The sequence below is a fragment of the Meleagris gallopavo genome, chromosome 6, assembly GCF_905368555.1.
Source record: "Meleagris gallopavo chromosome 6, MGAL_WU_HG_1.1, whole genome shotgun sequence".
Classification (NCBI taxonomy): domain Eukaryota; kingdom Metazoa; phylum Chordata; class Aves; order Galliformes; family Phasianidae; genus Meleagris; species Meleagris gallopavo.
Genome location: NC_139409.1, coordinates 45,646,145 through 45,670,347, shown reverse-complemented (window position 1 = coordinate 45,670,347; position 24,203 = coordinate 45,646,145). Strand labels below are relative to the sequence as shown.

The 24,203-nt window shown below is 43.1% G+C and overlaps 1 protein-coding gene across 4 annotated transcripts in view; it reads right to left on the bottom strand.

Annotated features, from left to right (window-relative positions):
- Positions 1–22,532, bottom strand: part of ELMO1 (engulfment and cell motility 1) — a 291,425-nt gene extending 268,893 nt beyond the window's left edge. The window contains exons 1-2 of one of the 4 annotated variants that reach the window (XM_085226590.1): positions 22,121–22,532; positions 21,467–21,537 (exon numbers count right to left, since the gene is read on the bottom strand). The gene's annotated coding sequence lies outside the window, so the exon portion shown is untranslated. Of the gene's footprint in view, positions 1–21,466; positions 21,538–21,619; positions 21,687–21,792; positions 21,886–22,120 lie in introns of those variants that run through there. The other 3 variants (XM_085226589.1, XM_085226588.1, XM_010713028.4) reach the window with 3 other exon arrangements.
- Positions 22,533–24,203: the final 1,671 nt, after the last annotated feature.

The following is a 24,203-nucleotide window of genomic DNA, read 5'->3' as shown; positions in this document are numbered from 1 at the left end:
ACCCACACAAAGACTGTGTGTGAAGCACTTCACCAAGATGAGCCAGCTGTATGAGATGACCACCAAGGCGGCCTGCCTGTAGGATAGCCAGCCACTAGTCTACAAACTCCTTTGTAAGACACAGAAAAACTCCAGCTTGTAGTTCTGAACATCTGGCAGTATACAACCACAGCTGGAGATGTATTTCTTTCTAATATTGCCTTTCCACCCTTGAGCAGAAAAGTCAGAGATTGTTTTGTAAGTCAGGTCTTGCACGCAGCCCACTAACAACAAACCACTACGAGCCTAGACATTGACTTACAGTGAGATAACATCACCCACAGGTGAAATGAGACCTGAAACTAAGCAGAGAAGTTCTACTGGGTTTTACTGACATGGCAGACCACTCCTGCACATCCAATGGCGAATGGATCAGCAGCCAAAGCTGAATGAGAAGGTAAGCAGACCCAACTATGAAAGTGGTGGGAACTGATGAATGACAGCTCAATATTATTGTGAAATAAAAAACACATTCCTAATATTTTCAACTAATGTAAGTAAAATGCATACAGAATTTAAACAAGTTGCATAATTCTTACAAGTCAGCATGCAAAAGTAAATGAGGCTCTTCTACAGCCTGAAGCTTGCTTACTCTGTTAGCTTGTGCAGAAGACTATGAACTCTGATTTCACTGAGACTTTATTTTAAGTTAGTTAAATTAAGAACCCACCCTTTTTCATAGTTAATTCAAGACTACAGATGAAACCAGAAATGCATCTCATCCCACTCCTATCAGCCACCTCCACAGCAAATTTTTATATAGCAGAGATCTGTAATCTAGAACAGAACGCAATATTTTATTAAGCAACATCTCAAGTAAATCTCTCACTTAAATGCATTCTAGAATGCCTCATCACTGCTTTGCTGTTACTTCATATGTCACACTAGGTGTCCCAAACATTAGGATATATCCTTTATGGACATAATCTGGATCATAGATGTATTCAGTCACTTATTTTAAGTCATAGATCTATTTTAAATATTAATAAAATAATGTGTAGAAATATAGTTCACTTTTTGTTAGTTTCATTATCTAAGTATTCTCTACTGTTTGCAAGTCCCGGAGTTCCTGAATATTTTACCTAACAGATGCAAATAATCTGTTTTCCCACTAAATTCTCATGTGGACTATTACTATAGAATTAAATGTCTCACAACTCAACATATTTACTCTCACAATATTTCCCTTAGATAGAAATACCAGACAGCATTAACTACTAAGTCAACAAAAACGTAGTAGCTAAACATATACACTGAAAACATACAAAAAGCATAAAATACAGGAGTAAGGTCAGCATTTGAGCAGAGCTGAGATACACGTTTATTCAACTTTAGGAGAAAGCAACAGAACTCATTATATTCTCCTGTGACATACAAGGCTGAATCTTGGTTGCTCTCGTGGCAATGACTTTGGGTTGGAGAGGTCAGAAAGACACAACTCCCCACAAAACGTGTAGATGATTCAAACGATGTGAAGTGCATTCATTCCATGCTTATTAAACATAACCAGGAACTAAATCTGGGGTGAAACGAGGATAGAAATATGCAATTTAACTGAGCATATGCAAGGCAATAATCTAGAGAAATGGAATTTATTTTTTCAATCATAAATCTGGAATAACTGCATAAACTTTGGCGAAACAGAGATGAGTATCTCACACAGCTAATGGATGTATGCAGAATAACCTACAACAGATGCTGCCACAACTGTTTGCTGCAGAGAATGAAGTATTTGTGAGTTCTTTTGTCACATCGGGAGTACTTTTGAACTCCACGAACAATTATCCCCTCTGCAACAAGGAACTGCTCCACTTTCCTGATGCAAAGCTTTGAGATTAAACTTAGAGCACAGACACTTGCCATGCAGCTTGGATCTGGCTGCAGCATCCCAAAGCCACTGTTCAGCGTGGGCTGACCTTCCTTCCCAAAGGCTTTTCGCAGCAAGAGCTGACCCGGGCTGCCACAGAATGAGAGAGCAGACAGCAAATCGATTAAAGAGCGGCAGAAATGCCATAACACAGCGTGGGAGATAAGGGCAAGGAGATCAGGCAGCTCCCCAGCAGCAGCTATCCCAAAGGGACCGAGTTTATCCACACTGAACAGATGGCTTCACAGTTTTAATGAGCTACCAAATGTAAGGTGCAGTACCATCCGAGCAGCACTGGACTATCTTTAACCTCAGCGGAATAACCAGTCTAGAAAAGCACGCATGGAGGGGAAAAAAACAACAGAAATCAACAAAAAATGGAACTATAATAAAATCTATGTGTATGTCTGATTCAAAATACAGTTTTCAGATGCCAGATTCCATTGTGTAAACTCTGCTTTGCGAAGTGGGAAAATTGGGATGGGTAACATAAAAGGCAAGTATGTGATTTATGTAAAAACGGATTCTTCCATAGGAATTATATATATATTTTTTTTATTTTCTATATTTGCTATTTCTTTTTAAATAAAAAATTCTGTCTTCTTTAGGAAACTGATTAACTAACAAACGGGAAGAGACAAGGTGCAGTGAGATACCCCTGATTAAGGATGAGTACTTTGTTTTGCATTCGACTGCTTCCTGCTAGCACCTCTGAGCTGGAGTTCTAGCTGCAAGTTTGCTGCCACGTGGGCAAGTGTTTCAGAGCAGACTACTGGCAAGGCACCTCAGACATAGCAGTAGCATAGAGAAAGCCAAAGGCAGGATGAGGATGAATTAAGTAGTCTGGAAAGAGCTGGAGACACACCTGATGAAGGCAAGTGATGAAGGAATTTAGTACCTGGCTGTTTAGAGCAAGCAGGAAAAAAAGGGATGAGTAGTTATTTCTTTTAAGGCATTTGCCTCTCAAGCCTTTGGTGCATTTTCATTACTAGAGGTCAAATGTGTCATATCTTTTTATAAAAGTTTATGAGTGCGCTAGCCAAGAGTTACTTTGGCAATATAAAACACTGCTGTCACAGATGGGCTTCACACAAATCAATTTTTGTTTTCTTAGTGTCCTTTTTTTCCCAAATTCTGAACCCACACAAGCCCTCAAATTTCTTTTTCCCCTTCTCCTCACTTACAAATGTGAGACTAAATAGGACATTGTTTGTTTGTTTTCTTTACTTGATAGGAGACTAGTTTTTCTCCATTTGGTGGTACTCCAAGTGAAAAGGACAGCAGATACACTTCTGGCAACCGTACAGGGTGTTGTATTTTTTTCCCCAATAAAACACTTCAGTGTGCCAGCATTCTGTGAGTAACCTCAGAAACGATATACTTTTTCTGACACATGACAGCAGTGTAGTTACTGAATAAATTAGACCCATATGAAAATGTGATTCATATGTAGTCTCATGATTCCAAAAAAATAAGGTGGCACATGGCTATCAGGGGCCATCCTACACACAAGCCTTCACACGAAAATTCTGTCCCCAGTCTTTTGCAAAGCTCTTTTTGCAGTTCAACACTTAACAGTAACCGCGCAAAAACTTCAAAAGCAACAGAATAACCCCTCTAGTAAGGAAGTGTGAAGGTCCATAAAGACAGAACAGACCCACAGCTCTTTGCACAGTAGGCATCAGGTGGTTCCACTGCACCCATACACAAGCAGAATCAGTTTGAGAAGTTCCAGATTGGCTTTTTGTGCATAAATAACAGCGAGATGCAAACAAGCATAAAGATCTCATATGGAAGCAACGCTTTCATCACAAGACAAACAAATGACTGTTTCATCCCAAGTCTGGCTGCAGTACCAGAAGTCCATTACATGTGCACACGTGGCATAGCTCACACTAAGGACGAGGATTTGCTAGCCAACCTCATTCAAGCACTGGCATTGCCAGAAACAACCCCTGTGCTTTGCAAGTGCCCTCAGTCCATACAGGAAAAGATCACTCTGATGAAGTGTTTTCATCCTGACACCTCACACATGTGCTCCAAGCAAGTAGCTGTTGCTGGTATCATCAGCCAAAAGCACACGTGCCTCTGATTTGACACATATTGATGTCACATTCAGAACGAGTGAATTTTAAGATATCAAACGCTACTCAGAGAGAAGTTTATTAGTAACAGCCCTTGCTTCTTCCCTCTTCTCCCCCATGTGTCAGCAGTTACAGGCCCAGCTCTATAGAATGAAGGGATTACTGCAGAAAGCTGGAGAGCTTGGCAGCACCATGCAGATGGGAGTAGGAAACCAGACAACTGCAGGAGCCCTGGCCTGACTCAGCTACTGAGTCACTTTTTCAGGTTGAGGATTAGGAAAAGGTTCTTCCCCAGAGGGTGACGGGCATGGAACAGGCTCCCCAGGGCAGTGGTCACAGCCCCAAGCTGCCGGAATTCAAGCAGCATGCTCTCAGACACAGAGTTTGAATTTTGGGTGGTCCCATGTGGAGCCAGCAGCTGGATTCAGCAATCCTTGTGGGTCTCTTCCAACTTGGGATATTCTGCGATTTTGTGATCCCACTATTAGTGTGGCCATACTGCTTTCCTTCTTGCTGCCATCATTCTTCTCCATCTCTGCAAAATTCATCTTCTAGGCAGTGAGTACCCTTCACTATGTTGGGGAAGCAACAGCCTATAGGCTTCAATCGTACCTTAGTGAAAGCGAGGGGCTGATTTTACTGGGATCTGCCACGCCAAGAATAAACCCATCTTTTCAAATCAGTAATGAATACCAACGTGTTTAAACCTGTTAATATTCTTTAAAAATACATACAGCTGAAAGAGCGGCATGATGCTCTCATTCACAAGTTGCTGTATTCTTATTGACGCCCACAATCTCCCCTCAAGGTCTATTTAGGGACACAGTGCTCCCAGGGTTTTCAGTTACTGTTCTCCTTTTCTACTCCTCTCACACTTTGTTCCCTCCTTCAGCGGAGCCCTTCAGTCACACGAGGCAAACTATTTGCAGTGTGACACAAGGAGTGGTCCAAATCTCAAGTGAGCAGAAAAATCAGCTGAAGAAAAACAAACCATTTATTTTTAACCTGGATGCCTTCCCCAGCTGAGCTTATTCCCAGCCGAGCAGGTGTATGTACACCCCTTAGGAAGAAGAGGAGCAAATGAGGCCATGACTATTCCTGAATGTATCCATTAGCAGGCAGGAATGTTTATTTTGTAAATATTAATATTAGAGTAGGGGTTCTTGCAGTGGGAAACTCTTCAAACATCATAAAATGGACTTAATACATATTCCTTATGTTTTTCACAGTTTCTTTTGCCAGTTTGGCTAATTATACGATATTTAAGTTTAAACATATGTTGCCTCCCTTGCAGTGAATCCTCTCCTCCTACATGATACAGCAGCGAAGTCATCTTGCTGACTTCAAGCTGAATCCTGCACCCTCTCACACAGGTGGGCATTTTTAGTTCATCTGCAAAGTCCAGCCCTGAGAGTGCAGCAATTCTTGTTGCAATATGGCACCAGGAGCTCTCCCACCACAGGTATCCCACAACACATCATCCAGGTGTTATACAGTAAAGAAATGGCACAACTTCCACTATCCCAGGCATCCAGTTCTTAAAGCATAAAAGACACTCAGAGCACATCTGCACTGATGGGAAAGGTGAAGCAGCAGACCAGAGTTTTACTCTCCTTCCTACTATACCATCAGCAATTCACTTGATGATATTTAGCATTTGTTTTCAACGCACAAAATAAGAGAATTCCAAATGGAAGGAAGGAAGCAGCAAGAAGAGCATTTAGCCAAGAAAAAAAAGTGTTCAGAAGAGGAAAAATCTTGCAGGCCATTATGAATTGTCATGTTCTGCTGACAGGAAGACCTTTGTTAGTGCATTCTGCATTATAAGTACCTTGAGCAAGAGAGGCAGCAGCATACACCATAATAGCACAGCATAGGATTTAAAGGGAAAAGACAGCAGCTGAAAACAATTGCATTAAATTATCATTAACCCACAAACCCTGAAGAGGTATATAATATGCAGGACGGCTGCAGAAGCAGAAGTTCAGAATTAATATCTGTAAAAGATGATTAATCCTGCTATTGAAACTCTTGACTGGGATTCGAAATCCCAAAGGAAGAAAGTTCACCTCAAACAGCGTTCCCCAAGAGAGGAAAATAAGGGAGAAAAGAAAAGCGTGGCCTAGTTAAAGATATCAGTAGGTAGGAACGCAGACTGTAAAACGATGTGGTTCCCAAAAGACCAACATTTTATGGTTTATACACACATTCCCACACATTCCTTCTCAAAAAGGACTTTGAAAATAAATCTGATTTTAAGAACTGCAAATGAAACAGACACGTGAGAATTTAAACACTTAGGGCAGAATAGAGCAAAACCTCAGAGACCAGAGCAAAAAAGTCAGTGAGGTCTGCAGCAGACTAAAACACAGCCAGTAATGACAACTGCAATTCAATCTGTGGATGTACTTTACAATGCTCCTCGAGTCTTTATGCCACAGGGGCTTAGAAAAGAAAAGTATAACCAAAAACATAATAGAATGGAGAGACACATGAAATATCAAGGAAGTGCACTTTCCTCAACTTAAAAATACATTTATGCTAACCTTAGGGAGGTAATTGCTAACAATAAATAAAAAGATGTTATGTTCCAGCTCCCATTCATTTAACCTAGGAACAGGTACTAGAATTAAGCTATGGTATTAGTGGAAGGAATGAATTACAAAACTCCTGAGTTCTTTCTCATGGTTCCAGCTGGAAAAAGACAACCAGGTTTGGCTAAATGCTGGGCAAAAGGAAGAACTGAGCCACAAAATGAGGCCTGAGGAAAGCCAAGACAGAAGTTACCATCCAGTCAGCACTGAAAAAAAGCTGCACCAGAATCGATGCTTAGCAAACTGCTTGCCATCTGAATTCACATGGCGACTCCAGTTGGAGATGTGCAATAAATTCTAGCTTATGAGCAAGCCAGCATTTGGAAACAATTAACATCCCATTTTCCTTAACCATCATGTTCAGGCAGGGATGTATTTACTTCCTTTCCACATCCCTGTAGGAAACAAACAAAAAAAATTATCTGTGGACTTCACAGCTAAGGAAAAACTAAACAGCAAGGTGTTCATATTGTAGGGTAATTAAGTTCCAACAGAGTCCCTATCAAGGCCATAAAAATAATTTGTAATTCATCTTTACCAGGCAATAAAAAGTTACTTTTTAGTTGAGTTCCCCAAACAAAGCAAGTTTTTATAACTCTGTATTTGTCTACCATCTGGACAGCACTGTCCCATATGGATACACAGTAAAGTTTTGTTCATGTTTCTGCTAATTCTTCTTTGTTAGCAGTATCACTCCCCAGTTCTATTCCTTCACTGTATGACCAGCGTAGAACTGCCTGAAAGTGAAGAGAGCATTAATGAAACTGTTGAAGTTTATGTTTAAAGTAAGTGCTCCCAAATATTTTTATGTAAAAACTGATTAAAATTGTAGAGAAGCCTGAATCTTGCTTAACTTGAAGCCCCTTTATAGCTAGTCTGACAGCAAGGCTTTGCAAACAGGAAAAAAAAAAATTCACATCCCACACATTTCAGAGTACAAGCCAGGTAAGCTATGAGATGGCAATCTGTTTTTAGCACAAGGTTTGGCTTTCAAGCATTACATTTCATTTTCCTTAGAGAAGTGAGAGATTCCCTTTCTCATACATCTGTCTAACCAAGTAAAGCAAACATCTTCCCTGCAAGAAGCAGGGCTAAGGCAAACTGACCCAAATCCCTGCTGTACGTTTTCAGCTGTTTAATAAGGCTTGCAGTGAAGTTTTTCCCCTGCAGTTTCTACTCCCATCCAGTTTCCTACTTTCCCAAAGCATGTCTGAACTCTGTATCTTAGGGACGTTTATTGCTCCGCTGTTGAATCAGCCAACAGTTTAAAAGTTGCTAGAGAGGGAAAGGAGAAAATGGAGACAAATCCCATACACAAGAGGCAACACACTCTGTAGCTGTTTCTAAATAGATCAAATTGAAAAATGAAAGGGTAGGAGAATGACCAAGCTTCTGAAATGGAAGCTCTTCTTGCTCTCCATGCAGCACATTTCACCAGCAGAAGCATATAAAGCTTTGGCTGACGGATGCTGGAAGCACCAAGTAACAAAGACAGCTAGCTATATCTGAGGCATTCATATGTGATTTCAGGTAACACTTCCATTTTGTTGCAAAAGATCACTTTCCAGTCTCAGTGAAATGCAGCATTTATTACCATCCTTAGCATTTCTGAACTTTTTAAGTAAATAGAGCAGTTCAGTTGGAAGGGACCTACGAATATCACCGAGTCCAACTGCCTGACCGTATCAGGGCTAACCAGAGGCTAAAGCACATTCACAAGAGGATTGCACCAGTGCAACTTGAGCACAGACAGGCACGAGACATCTAACAACCCAGCAGGAAACCCGTTCCAGTGTCTGACCAGTGCACAGAAATATACACAACACTTGAGGCCACACCAAGGCTAAAAACAGCAGGAAAATCACCTCTTTCAACTGCCTGGCTATGCTGCGAATATCCAAAGTTAAGCAATTCTGTGGCTGTTGCTGTTGTTACATTCCCATCAACTATTTGCATAGCTGCTCTCACTCTGACCTCATCTTTCCCAATTGCATAAGTCCACACACAAACTGAGGACAGGAAATCAAAGGAAAAGGCTCATGTTGGTGGGGTGACAGTGAAACAACTTGGGCCTACTCCTGTGAAGGAACTATGTAGGTCCCAAGAAGTTACAGTCACCATCACCTGACTCAACTAGCCATATGGGATGGGCGCTGTCCTCAGTGGAAACTGGCTGTTGACTGGTGAGCCTCTGGGGAGGAGACAGAGTTTGCATCCTAGGCTTCAAAATTCAGATGTCACACTATGTGGTTTGTCCACATTACTGCATTGACAAAACTGCTGCAGACAAGAGCTTTTCAGTTTCACCACATCATCAAGCATGGGGGTGAAAATGAGAAGCCCCTACTAAGGTAAGCTTGAACTCAGACAAGGTTTGATTTCTCTGGTTTTTAGCTTCATGCCTAAGACAATAAAAGGCTTTAGTAGATTAAAAAAAAAAAAAAAAAGGTATTGTTTGGGAAAGGAGCACTTGGCCTAAGTGGAATGACAGAAAGGTTACTTAAAATATTTGTTGTTCATCATGGCTTAGTAACACCCAGTGAGTGCTAATGCATGTCAGAGAGGTGAGAAGGTTTGTGCTGGTGTCACGGGGCCCACTGGTTAGTCACTGGGGATTTGCTGCCTCACTGGTGGCCACGAGCTGAGAAACATGCACATGGCTCAAGGGATGTGCCAGTAACCCTTTCAGTATCTGAAAGGTGGCTGTAAGAAAGAAGGGACGGACTCTTTTGCAGGGTCTGTGGTGACAGGACAAGGGGAAATGGGTTCAAAGTAAGACAGGGAAGATTTATGTTGGACATAAAGAAAAGGTATTTTATAGTGAGAGTGCTCAGGCACTGGAACAGGTTGCACAGAGATGGGGTGGAAGCCCCACCCCTGGAGACATTCAAGGCCAGGCTAGACCAGGCTCTGAGCAACCTGACAGAGCCATGGATATCCCTGTTCATGGCAGAGGAGTTGGACTAGATGATCTTTCAAGATCCCTTCTGACTCTAAGGATTCTGATTCTACCCTCCCTCACACCACTCCTATTAGACAACAAGTCATACAAGCAAACAGTTATTGCTTTCTCTCACATTTAGCTTGCCTTCAGGGTAAAATTCATAAGCATGCAGCACGTCACTAAATCAGTGTGGCTCCTCTTCAGGAGTGAGCATGAGAAGAGACCTCAGGTTAATCCAAAATCAGCTCGATTCTCTTCTTAAACAGTAACTCACTGCTCTTAGTCCTCCAGAATAAAGAGATGCTTATTTCTGAAGAAATATACCTCCACTAATCTATTTACACAGATCAGTAGTGGCAGGCTGGTTTAAATTTTAAGCTTCATCTTTCTTTAGTGCAACTTTTGTGCTCTACTAGTAGCTTTATGATGAACAATAAAAATTCATTCTCTTTTAACAGTCTGGAGACCCACTCATTTCTATAGCCCTCACACAACTCAGAGAAAAAATTTAAATATGTTGTCTACTACCCCGATAGCATCACCCTTTTCTAAAGCAGAAATCAGAAGAGGATAAAGAACTTAAAACTCCTCTCTCCATACACGTGCCTCTTGAATTTCATTCATCTTCAGCTTTCAAGAAAATACACTATTATCCCTCAAATGCAAGTGATATTCAGCCCTTAAAACTAGATCCTCCAACAGATGCTTCAGAAACAAAATTCAACAGCCAACACTTTCTGGAAGGTACAACAAGACCCACCCTACCAACCTCAAGAACCTCAAGCTAGCCACATGCTTACAGGACCCAGGAGCAGCCTGGCTGCACAATGTTCCACCTTATCACCAGACAGGCTTTGTGGTTTTCTGTAGCATAATGTAACCATGTTTCAATTAGCATTCTGAAATTAATAGCAAATAATCAACCAGAGGGATAATAGCCATATGAGATTCTCAGGGCCAAAGGTTATGACATGAGATGAAAACCATCAATTCTGCAGACTTCTGATGCTCCAACCACAATTCCTATTAAATTTGCAGGATTTCAACTTCCACCTAAAGTTTTAATAGCTAATTTCTAAACATTACAACCATTAAAAAAAAGTAAGATTCTATTGCCCTACTCTGCTGTCATACTCTGTTTGCACAGTGCAGATGTGTCCATGGATATAAAAGCCAAATGTTTAGGTTTAAAGAATGCATCTTGAATGTAAATTATCATCTCCGTCCCCTGCACTGTAACAATCTTCATAGCAAAACTTTCCAAGCTGTTTAGAAAGTAGCTATTGTCAGAAGCATAACTGCATGGATGGGTAATTTCCACTCAGCTGATCTGACCCATGCATTCATTTGATTCATTTTCTCCATCATTATTCATGCATATACTGAAAATATATATATATTACCGTATTTTTTCTTGGTTTGTGAAGAATCAAAAAGATTATTAAAAAAAAAAAAAAAAAGACATGAAGCTTAAGCGTGTTTCATTTTAATCTAAAGGGAACAAAAATGCTTCCCACCTCCAGACACACACACACCCCTACCTACATTAGAAAACTCAGAATAATCTAAGATTGGCCTTAAAAGCTCAAGAGCTTCTTAACTCAAGAGCTTCCTTACTCCCACTGTATCCTAGTGATAGACTGCCCACAGAGACACCTGCTGAGGACACAGGCAATCTCTGCAACAGCAGACAGAAAGGACTGGGAGGAGATTAAAAAACTAATAATAACAAAAGCCAGAGTTATAGGTCTGAGAAAATGGCTCTTACGTACATTTCCTGACCTGCAGGACAATCTGAGTTGCAGCAGGGCTTCACCTTGCCCCCCGTGAAGATGTAAATGTTGCTGAAGAACATGTTATGGCTTTCTCCTGTCACCAGCTAAAGATTCTGCATCTGGTCAGACGATCCATTCTATAAAAATAAGCCAGCATTAAAGCTTAAGGAGGAACGAGGTTTTACTGGCGAATATTTGTCTGATGAATGTGTAATGCACAGCTCCAGCAAGGAGTCTGACACCAAGTAAACTCCTAGTTTGCAAGTGGATAAGGAAGTCCAAAATAAGGTTTTATAAAGAAGAATAAAAGAAAAAAAAAATACAACCATGCTGCTAGCATCGGCAGTTTTGAAATAAAAGAAAAACCATCTCTTTCCCCTTCCTAAAGGGCAGGTAGCTTACAATGGCACTCACTAGCAGTGAGGACCTGCTCCTCTTACCTACACAGAAATGCTCTGTGGTGAAGAAGGAAAAGCCATTATACTATGAAATGCATACGCTCACATAGGTCAAATAGCCAGCAACTCTGCCCTATTACTGCAGAAACTAAAGTGAGGCCAAATGCAATGACTTCTGCTGGTTCTTCCCAGTACAGCCTTGCCCTTCTTCTGATGGCTGTGCAATGCAAGACACCAATTGCTATTGATTTCTTGAATTCCTCCACGAGATTCGATGTGGCTGAAGGCCAGACCACGTAAAGGAAAAAGTATTTCTGTGGATATTTTAATGACAAGCATCAACATCTCATAAACGTCAAGGAAGGCATCCTCCCTTCCCTGAACTCATATCTTCATTTAACACTTAAGTGCTGAGGTGTGAATGCACAGCCCCGTTTCCTACACAGTGAGGCACGCACCACTCACAACTGAAAAGCCAACACTTACTGCACTGTGTATCTGAGATAATTTTTCCTCCCTCCTCAAGAGGCCAAGCTCAATCATCCACTGGATTGAATGGATTTTTCCTCAGAAGAAATTGAGTCATGCCAACAATTCAGGATTATTAGGTTAGCATTTTTATTAGAAAAATTATGGTACAATACTACCAGCTTTCATCATGTGAGCCCAACAAAACTCCCTGAACAGCTTTCTCTATGAAGCCAGCAAAGAGCTGCAGATTAAGTTCTTCTTCTGCAAAATAATTACTTAGTTTGAAGTTTAGATATCCAGACATGAAATCACTATGAAAACAAACCAGAAAATTATGGAAAGCGGAAAGAACATTTTTTCAATTAAATCACACTGCTATTTCGTTATTTTTGCCTGTAGACAACCTTTAGTAACACACAGAGAACACTGACCACAAGACAGTGCAGTTGCCCACAGGGTTGCTGGAAAGAACAGCTCCTTCTCAGTAAGGACAGAGCCAATGGTGCCTGCCCCTTGTAAAGTCCAGACAGTTCCAGGAGGTCCCTTGGTATGGTCCTTCAAGAGGCTGATCTACGAGGGGTTCATTAGCACTTTACCTAACTTCATTCACATCTGTACTTTCCAGAAAGTCCTTTTTTCTTTGACTTCATGTCCGTGAGGCTTGATGTCAGCACAAGATTAAAAACTGAGCACAAACCAGCAGGCATCCCCAGCTGAACTGAACCACTCTTCTCTTTGCCTACAGCATCTACTAGAAGAGTTCCAGAATTTTTACTTACACTTAACACAGAGATTTAATCAGTACAAACTGTGGACACTTTGACCTAAATGAGCTGCCCATACCTTCCATGAGTTTCTTCTACCACCTCTCAGTAGATGGAACAGAGAAGACCTTTAACAATGTATTATTTTCAGATACAAGTGGAAGCAAACTGCTCAGTTAGGCTGGAGCAGCTCACTGAAGCACCACAGCTACGAAAGTAACTTCGGATCACAGTCTGGAAAGTAGGAGAAAAGAAGAGTTCCCACTGCAGGTGCATACGGTCTGTGGTTTCCCTGGGAAAGGCAAATTGCCTTCTTTAATTCAGTAAATAGCTTGCAAATATATCCCACAGTGTCTAGATTCTACCTATTATCTCTCCTTGAATATTTAATTGAACTTTGTCAAAAAGTCTGCAGGTTTTCTAACTGATTCAGGCTATCAGCAGAGAACGTGCCCATGCCTTGTTCCCACTTAACTTCCCCATGAAATTGACAAGGATCAAGAAGCCACACTGACCTCATTAGATGCATTTGTTGCCATTAATGACTACTATTGATTATAAGATCTTGTCACAGCTCTCATAATAGAATTAAAACTGATAATTCTTTTTCAACAGTAATATTTCTGTCAAGACAAAAAATTTAATCTGGATGTGTTAAATGGTACTTTTCTCCCAAGAATTATCTTGAAAGTAATGCCTTCCATCTCATTCAGTATGCGTGTGGAATGGCAATACACTTGGATTAGGATGCTTAGAACACACAATTTTCTTTCCCTTTGGCTAACACTAATAATGCAGTTAATTACAATTCTGTATTGCAGACGTTAAATCTGTAGCACAATGCACTGGACACGACCAGGCTACAAGCACCTCCTGAATTCAGGCCTGGGACATTAACAGCCTGAAAACTGCTCTGAGTTGGTCTTCCAATCTCTAAACAAGGTTGAACATCAGTTTCCTAAATTACACCAAATCACTTGCCTGGGAGGCTACCTCCCTTTTCAATCCACATGGCCACAGCTGGAGCCCCTTTGTTACAGACAGGACATTCTCTAAAGGGGGCCCTCCTCTGAATTTCAATAGATCAAGAAAGAAAAGCCTCGAGACAGGAAAGCAAGGCTTATCCCCTTAGGCAAGCTTATTGGGACCAGTGAACACAGCCAGAACAATTAGTTGGAAACAAAGGATCTGCAGGCTGATTTAGGTCCGATTTTCTAGTCTAGTTTGGTGTTCTCTATTTACCGATGAAGGTGAAGGAAGCTTGTCTATTGCTCTCCTCTTTTTCTTCTCTGTTTTGTCATCATACTTTCAATTACAGAAAAACAGCCCATAGGCCAGCACAAGGCCTTTTTTCAACCTTTGTATACTGTTAATTACAGATTAAATTAATTCATAGTCAAAAAGCCACGCTATTTCTAGAGTGAAATGTTTATAAAATCATTAAGTTTGGAACAGAAGAAAAAAAAATATCCTAAAACACATCACTTTAATTAGAATTCATGCACTACCACCATTGAACTGTGGAGGCTTTGATCCCTCTGGCATATGGACCAGGAAACCAATTTACAATTCCACTGCAAACAGCCCTGGACCATTTTATTTGTGTGTTTGTTTTAAAATAGAACTTGAACTTCCAACTTGGATTTAAAATTATGTAGATTATTTTCTTCTCTTTTTTCTCCACACAAATCCTCTTTACCATAATATGTTTTCTGACTCATTCACAGCTGCGGGGAATGGAGTCTTCAAAATCTCTGCCTTTGAGAACTACCACCCCAACACTGTGTTGGGCACAAAAACAAACACATGCATTTCCAACAAGCTATATTCCTACGGAAGCTGAAGAAAAAAAACAGCTGACTTTCAGGAAATAAAAGCCCAGGTCACTGCTATTATAGAAGTTTATTATATAGTCATGTCTGTGTTACTTCCTAAAGGAAAATCAAGAAATGTAAAGTGATATTTTACACAGTGTTTTAAATGGAGGCAGAAGATTCAGTAAGTCAGGTCCAACTATGTCAAACAAAAAAAAGCCAGAACAGAGAGATGGGCTCAGACCAGCACAGAGCAGAAGATATAATTCTTCCCTTCCAAATTTGATATGCTGCTTTCCACAAATGCAAGTCTGTAAAAATTTCACTTGAACTTCAAAATATGAAAATTAGTCTTTTCAAAAAGACCGCACAAAAAGGTCTGACCTACTTCTAACACAAGCTACAATTTTAAACAAACCACTGTGGTATTTTTTCTTCAAGATGTAGGCTGTTTTTCTTATACCATTCCTCCATTTCTAGACCTGGCATCAGCTGTTAAATCATTAATTGCCTGCCACAGATATGGTTAAAATTGCATTAAGTGGCCCAAAGTGGGAAAGAGCTTACATTTTATTTTCTTTCAGTCTGTTAGGCTCTTTAATTGGTTGGATCTTTTTTCCCCTTTCACAAACCTCTCCTGAGTAGTTAAGAACCACCACCAAATGCTCAGTCTTACACTGACCAATGAAAGCTCTCATTTGTCCCAACTTTCTGCCTTTTTTTCCCCCCCACCTGAAAAAGAAGATTAAACACAACGAGAAACTTGTATTCAAATCTACAAGATAAGAGATTACAGACCTACATTACATAGAGATCAGACTTGGACCCCACATCTAGATCTGAATTTTGTGGGCTTGGTTCTCAGAAGGGACGCCAGAGCACATGCAATGAGGGAGGTGGGGTGAAAATGTTTGATACCAGGAATACACTTGAACCACAAGGGGCACAGCTTCGTCAGCTGAGTGCCCTGGTGCTTGAAGGAGGGAAACAGAAAGTAGAAAACTTGAAGGGAGGAGGAAAAAAAAAAAAAAAAAAAAAAGGCTAGTATTCCAGCATTTTAAAATCCCAGCAACCAAATGGAACATCCTTTCCAAAATGTAAAGACCAGTACTTATGTTTGGGGAAGTTTTGCTTTTTTTTTTTTTTTTTTTTTTTTTTTTTAAAGTTGGTTTGGCTCAGAATTAGTGAAAGAGTTTATCCAACAGCCCATGCACTGAGCCAGCATTTATCAGGTTTCAATTTCCAGCTGAAGCCACGACTGTTGCTATGAAAACTAATGTGCAATTGTATTCCAGAAAGCAAAGAAATGAAAAAGACTGTACTGGAATGCAACAAATATAAGCATTGGCACTAACAGTAAAAAATGTATTATAACCAACCTGTGTCATAAGCATATTTTTCTCCTTATTATTAGGGAAGAAATGTGCAAATCAAGTGCATTGTCTGGCCAGAGGGTATTATGTGAATGTTTATAAATTCCTCATTGCTCAACCTCAACAGATCAGTCCGTCTGTTAAAATATGAAGCAGCATTTGAAAATCACCCCCACTGCCATCAATCCAGTGAGAGACAACAGCTTGTCCAGTAGATGGTCAGTCTAGCCAGACAAAAGCTTGGATGCTTCATGGGAAGCATTTAAGCTAAGACTCATGGAGCCCTAACACCTCTTCTGGACACTTCAACACAATGTGTGTAAGTTGGCTGAAGAGAAAGAGGACAGGTAAGTCTTATTTTGACTGACTACCAATCCAAGCAACAAAATTCATGCATGTTCTAAGAATATATAGCAAGCTAAGATAGTTCTATATCCATGGAAGAGAGGGTCAAGCCATCCAGATTCCAGTTCTTTTTCCAATCACTCTAAAACACAGCAAAAATTCTTTCAGCTAAATCATGTAAAAAACAAACAAAAACCCACAACCATTCTCCAACTTTCATAACATTTAGGCATCTTCTGTTACTATGTAGAAGATAGTGTTAACATCAGAAGAAACAGATACAGACAGCAAATAAGTACACAAAACATACATTTTACTTTCAGCAAGTCTCAGTATGGTCATATGGTCTCAATTTTTTGTAAGTTTCTAATGGAATAAGTTAGGAGCTCCAGCTCTTTCCTTTCTTACCATCAGGCTGACAACAAGCAGTAAGAAAACCCCCTTTTAACAGCATGAAGCATCTAGACCCAGGAACCATACCTAAAATTTCATCTGAAGAAGGAAGGCTGAAAAGCTGACAGCATTCATTATTTGAGCCTGCTGACATACGCTGAGGTTCCCTCCTTTTGTCTAATGTCAAAATGTTGAATGTGCTTGATCTACAAGTTGTCAGTTTCATACATTAAGGAAAAAAGGTCCATATGGACCATTTTGTTCATACTCACAGAGGCTCTGTTTTGCAAAAAGCTCTCAGAGTAGCTTCAAGCAAGCATTTCCTGCTCTGTTAAAGAATGGGAGTTTAAAATCATCACATCTCTAGAATCTGAAGTTCTCTTGAAAGCAGCGACCCATTCTCCCTTTCAGTTGGAGAAAACACAACAAAGAAAAAAAAAAAAAGCTGGATTTCATCATATAGTATTCATGTTGCTACTAAAAAATTACTCAGTTACTGATAACACGATATTTCAGACAGCTTTACACTTTGCATGTCTCCATAAACTAGGACTAGACAATAAACACTTCCAGCTCAGTAAGAACATAGGAGGTGACAGACACTGCAGTCCACAGTTATGCAAATCTTGTAATCTTGAATTAAATGAGGAATAAACAATGGGAAGTCTGGGAAGAATTTAAGGACAGGGCAGAGTTGGTGAAACTAGCAAACAAGGATAAATAAATAAATATGTAAATAAATATGTCAAAGACAGAAGAATGAAGAATCACAACAGGCGTGGGAAATCCGCAGTAAGAAGCGATGAGGAGAAATATTAATAAAACAATCAAACAAAACCAGAAGAAAAGCAGAAACAAAAGTCCAAAAAACATGTATAATAAGGGCCCAGCTATTATGCTGTAATAGGCCTGTTTGGAAACATTTTTTTTTCCTCCCTCTTAGCCGCTTTACTGAATATGCCATTTCACAAACACTTCAGATAAACTTCTCTCAACCTGAAAGAAGCAATCTCTGCCCTCAGCACTCACTGCTGGTTCCCACCCCCACCTTGTTCTGGCTCCTGTGGAGCTTTGCAGCTCTATTTTCACTGCAAATGGGGCACAGCAGCAACAGCAGTAAGCAAAGCAGGCCTATGTCCTCAAAAGCAGTAAGGATGGGTCAGCTGCCATGTTTGCATTAGGTCTCCAAGTAGTATACTCAGTTCATTAAGGAACTCCAAAGGCTGCTCACTAGAAACGTACCAAAGTAGGCTCACTTGCACACAAGCTACAACACCTTTCTAGGGTTACCCCCAACAGTCATGGCTTCAGCCACTTCACAGAGTGGTTTATTCCTGAACAGAGGAATAGCTTGTCCAGTCCTGTCCTCCACAGCCAACCTCCCCTCCCAGCAGCCACTGGAAACAACTTCAGCATGGTCAGACCCAAAGCCTCACAGTGGAAAACCACACGAGGAGAAATGTACTGACGCTTTTCCAAGAGTTTGCAAACAAGCACCACGTGAATCACTGCTCACCTTGCTCTTAACCACAAGCACATCCTTTACAAACCAACCTACTCAGCAACTGGAAACATGAGTGGCTTACTGATGGGTGCTACATATATGGGACCAGGCTGAGATCGTGCTACCAGCAGAGTTTACCTCTATCAGGGGTAAATGGAGATGAAAGACAACCAGTTAGCCATCCCCTGGGGCATATACTTCTCACTGACTCCCTCTTAGATGGTAAGTGACCAGGAAAAGGAGGAAACTAGCAGAAAAGATGTCAGGTAGCCTTCAGTCTATCTCTATGTCTTGAAATGGTTGCAATAATGAAAAGTGACACCACAAAACCAAACCATTGCAAATATCCCGATGCAAAAATGTGGACTGAAAGACAGCTCCATGATTTTGCAATTCTTCCATTCTTCTCTTAAATGTAAATTTCTGACACCTCAGTATAGGGCCTCTTTTGTGCGAAGTATCACATGCATTATCACCTCTGATGATCCCTGCTATCAAGTGCTTGCCAACTTGCTGGCTTCTGCCCATCGATTTCAGCATCTCTCTCCTTTTCCAGTATTATATTTGAAAAAAAAAAAAAAAAAAAAAAAAAAGGGGGGGGTGGAAAAAAGTGTTTGACTCCAATAGAAGGAAAGTAATCTGAAATCCTTTAAACAGTTGTGCTGTTAAATCGACACAAATTTAACAACGTGTACTTGGCACCATTCCTGCTGCCACAAATGCAAGAATCTTTTTTCAGAAAATCTCATTCAAAGCAGGGAGATATTTAAAAACACACTGAGCGTTGGTCTGATGGCTGTTAGAAAGTCAGTTACCAGTCGTGCTCTGTTTCCAAGTCACAAGTGATCAAACAACAGTGACTTCATAATCAGAAAGCATCTTTGCAAAATCTCCTTTTATATAGGATAATAGCAGGGCAGGGAGGGAAGCCTTATTCCCTCAGCACTGCAACTCCACAGCAGTGCAGGGATGCAGCAGAGAAGAAAGCCTGGACCTCAGCATGGCTATGCAGGGAATAAACCACTAGGGATAGCGTTACTTCTGCCAGCTCTATGGGTACACAATGTTTTGTAGTCTCCAAGATACCTAAATTCCCAGCATCTTCTACAAGCATTTTTTAGAATGAGATGCTGTACATCTACACCACAGCCCAACACGTAGCAAACTTTACAGAAGATGATTTACTTCTAGAAAAATCAACAACCAAGCGACAGTAAAGGCACAAACAAAGAGGAAAATCGACGGCCTCACCTAAATCCTATGCACATCGTTGTTTGAAAGTCAGAGAATTAGAAAAGTTGTGGTTGGCAAGCTATTCCAAAGAAGCCTGACAACGGACCGGGATGTAGCGCATGTCATCACGCAGGTGTACTGGCACAACTCTGTGAAAACATTTTCCTTGTTCCAGCCACATCTACAGACATCACACCTCTCAATCCGCCACTGAACACATCTGTCTGTGGCACCGAAAGAAGAAAGCCACACATCTTGTGCACGAGAGAACCCAGCTGCCTCTGTATCAAGATGGAAAACAGATCACAGTCCAACTTCACTTTACAGGCTGGACACCTGTGCAAAAGAAGCCTGTGGGCCCAAAACTCAAAATCAAAGAGGCTCCTGTGAGGAAAAAAACAAAGGGCGGAAGGAAGGGCGGAGCACGGCGTTTCTCCATCTGCAATTTGCAGCAGCATGGTTCTCTGTCAGGAAGTGCCCTGCACACAGCAGCGGTTCAGCAACAGTTACACCTTCACGTAGAAGCTATGTGGCATTACAAAGTCTTTTCAGGGTACTTCTTTATATAATCACAACTACTGAACTGCAGATACTTCCACAAGACTGCTCCAGAATAAGTATGTAAGAACATTTTTTCCTGTCCACTCAAAATCCATTTGAATTGTATACCTATAAACTTTTTCTTGGCATGTGCAGAACATTAGGGGAAAAATAATAATAATAATAAAAAAAAGTAGAACGATAAGGATATAAACCTCCTCATTTTTTTCTCCTGTTCTTTATACAACACTCAGACAATGACACACCTAAGCTGCAAGCTAGACAAGAGAGCATAGCGACTTTCAAACAGATTACAAAAGAGACAAAAGCAAACCAACTTGTCTCCTGCAGCCTCCCCAGCAGGAGCACTTGCCCACCAGGTACATCTCCAAATGTCCCATCCACACACAGGAACCCAAAGACCACGCTGACAGCAGCATCTCCAACACCTGTTACGCTTCATGCTTTAGCATGAATCTGTTTTCTGAATGGTGAGTTGTTAAAGTTGCTGCAGCGCTTCTAAGAGCTCTGTGAAATGTGTGTTATGGTATTTTTCTGACAGCACACAAGAGGGACTTTTGCCAGCCAGCAGCCACGGCTGCTCTTCCTCCTCCTTCTCTGGGTGCCGGCCATCAGATTAGCTGCCTACCACCTACTTACACAGCTTCAGAAAAGGAGGGGGAAGGGGTAATTAAGGAGAGACGACCTTCAAAGCAAGGAAGAAAACCTGCCGCTCTAACTGAAGGAACTGCATTAAAATTAAACCTTTTTTTTTTTTTTTTTTTTTTTTTTTTTCCCTCTCCTTTCCTGTGCAATATTCCACAAACTCCCTCAGTCAGGCAGGAACGGCACAGAGGATGGAAGGGACACGAACGGTGACAGATCCATAAATGCCCACACAGTTACATAATGAAGCTGAGGCGGCACGGCACGCGTGTCTGTGCCTTTGGGGAAGGAGGAGAGCAGCTCGGAGGAAGAGAAGGAAACCACGTCCTCATAGAGCAGCGCTGAGCTCTGTGCAGTTCATTTCCCCTCTCCACCAAAGATAAATATTGTAACAGGGGGCGATCAGGCAGCTGAGGACACAGCCACAGAGAATCCACTTGCTTACGAATGTATCTAAAAACATCCCCATCCTGAAACTGCACTGTGAATGGTGTATCACGACACGCAGCCTACAGGCAACCATGTTTATACCGAGGCAATTAACACGCGCCGGGCTTCCTGCGCTCTTATTACCGTTGGCACTCACACCCCGAGCACCGGCAGGTTATGGGCTACTGCTATGAAGTTAACAGCAAAACAGCACTGATTCGAAATATACTCACTGTTATTTCTCAGGAACTCCTATATTTACTTTGTATCATTCTCAGGGGAGAGCCGGACAGTTGTCTCAGTTCTGCAAGGAAAAGATATTCAAAATAAACTTTGCGAAGGCTCCGAGCCAGGAACGCTCACAGCCTTCGGGACTCGACACCCACCCACCCTACCGGGCTGCACAGCCCGAAACCCGCGGGATCCATCACCGCTACCGCCGGGATCACAACTTCGCAACAGCGGCCCCAGCGCTCCCCGGAGCCGAGCGGCGGAGGAGGCGGCGGAGGAGGCGCTGCCCCGCCGCGTACCGCCCCGACCCCCCTCCCGCGGCACGCACTTGCTGCCGGGCTCCTCCGGCCGCCTCCCGCGCTCGCCACTCACCCCGCCGCCCCGCGCTGCCGGCTTCCGAACGCCGGGGGCGGCCCGCGGCGGTGAGGGCAGGGCAGGACGGCGGGCGGGGCTCTCGGGCGGGCCGGGCTGCTCCCCGCCCGCCGGCCGAGGCCGCGCCGCTCCGACACCGGCGGGCTGCGCTTCCTCTTCTTCGCGGCGACGGCCGCCGGGCGCCGTGCCCACTCCGCTGCGGGCAGGTGCGGGGCTCGCCGCCCGCCTCTCCCCGCCCCGTCCCGTCGCTAGCCGCCGCCGCAGCCCCGAGCTCGCCCGCTTACCTCCTGCACCGGGCGGCCCTGTGCCCGCAGCGCGCCGCCGCCGCCGAGCGGATCCAGCCGCCGCCGTGTCCCCTTCCCCGGCGTCTCGGAGCGCGGCGAGCGGCGCTATCCCATCCCGCGGCCCCGGACCCGCGGTCCCCCGCCGGCGCCGCTCGCACTTCCTCTTCCTTCCTCCTGCTGGCCGGGCCGCGACGTGCAGCCCGCGGGTCTCCGGCACCTGCGGGAACGGGACGGACCCGGCCGCCTCTCTCCGGCCGCGGCCGTGCCTCCTCCCGCACGGCTCCCGCGGAGAGCTCTCACCGTCCTCTCTGCCTTTACAATACGGTTGGTTTAATTCCTTTAACCAGCAGAACCCGCACCGCCGCTCGGCCCCGCGGCGGGCACTTTGTCACGCGTGCCGCTACGCCCCGACCCTATCGAGCGGCTCCGAGCCCGGCACCGGGCGTCCCGAGCACAGCTGCGCTTGGCCCGACCGGGAGGGGGCGGCAGTGGCACGGCTGGGAGCCCCGCACCGCCCCGCACAGCCGGCCCCCGAGGTTTGACAGCGGTGCCACTCGCTGGAAAAGCGGAGGAGTAAAATTTCCACTCTTTTTAAAAGGGCTGCAATCAAAAGAAGCGTGGTCAGCAGGTTGAGGGAGGTGATCCTGCCTCTCTGTCCTGCGCTGGTGAGACCTCACCTGGAGTATAGCGTCCAGATGGGGAGTCCTCAGTACAGGAGAGATGTGGACCTGTTGGGGTGTATCCAGAGAAGGGCCACAAAAATGATGTGAGGGATGGAACACCTCCCCTGTGAGGACAAGCTGAAGGAGCTGGAGATGAGAAGGTTCCGAGATGAACTAATAGCAGCCTTTTATTATCTAAAGGGGGGGTATAAGAAAGAACAGGGCAGACTCTTCACACAGTTCGTAGGACAAGGTCTCAAACTAAAAGAAGAGAGATTTAAATTGGATATAAGGAAGAAGTTTTTTATAAGAGGCGCTGGAACAAGTTGCCCAGAGATGTGGTGGAAGCCTCACTCCTGGAGACATTCAAGGTCAGGCTAGAACAGGCTCTGAGCAACCTGATGGAGCTGTGGATGACCCTGTTCATTGCAGGGCAGTTGGACCTTTAAAAGTCCCTTCCAGCTCAAATGATTCTGTGATTCTCTGCCGTAAGAAACTGTACTTCAAAAGTACTGCATGACATACAAAGGCCAAACGCAACAAACCACTGGCCCTAATCCTTCCAATAGTTCCACATAAGAGCAGCTCTCTGCATGCTGACAGCTCCGTTGCTTTCTTTGAAATCATCCCTGCAGGTCCCAGTCCCTCAGACAACAGCTGGCAGTGAGATACAGCAGTGTTCAGGGGCTCCTGGTCCCACAGCATCACAGGCACCCCACAGGGTTGCACCTCTGTCACAAGAAGTGACGAGCTGCACAAGGACTGGCAAAAGCAAGTCCTGCAGGCTGCAACGTGTCATGTAACGGTACACGAGCTCTGAGCAATTAATTGGGCATGAGGCAGAAAGTGGTATGACTCACCTGAGCCACGCGCTGCTGTATTTATAGGAGTGGAGCACAGGCACTGTGTGGTTCTGCATAGCATCTGAGACATCTCCATGGCAGGAATTCCCCACGGTTATGAGCACTTCCTCAGAGCCACTGGGCTTTGGGACCTCCCCCAATGGTAAAATCCACAGAGAAGCCAGACATTACCCAAACTGGGATGTGTTGGTTCCTGTGATCAATATACGTTTCAAAGCACCCTCTTACACTGCTTTGTTAAGGCAGAACTCTGAAACTGAAAATGCAAGGTCTACATAGATATTATTTTAGAAAAAAATGTATATTCTCTGAAACAATGGTGAGGTGCTGACACAGGCTGCCCAGGGGAGAGGTAGAGTCACCATCCCTGGAGGCGTTCAAGAAACACATAGATGGGGCACTGAGGGACATGGTTAGTGGGCAACATTGGTGATGGGTTGACAGTTGGACTTAGATGACCTTGGAGGTTTTTTCCAACCTTAATGATTTTGTATTACAAAGCCACTTACCAAACCATCTCGAGAGTTCCTCATGACCAAGTGTAGTCTACTGAAGGAA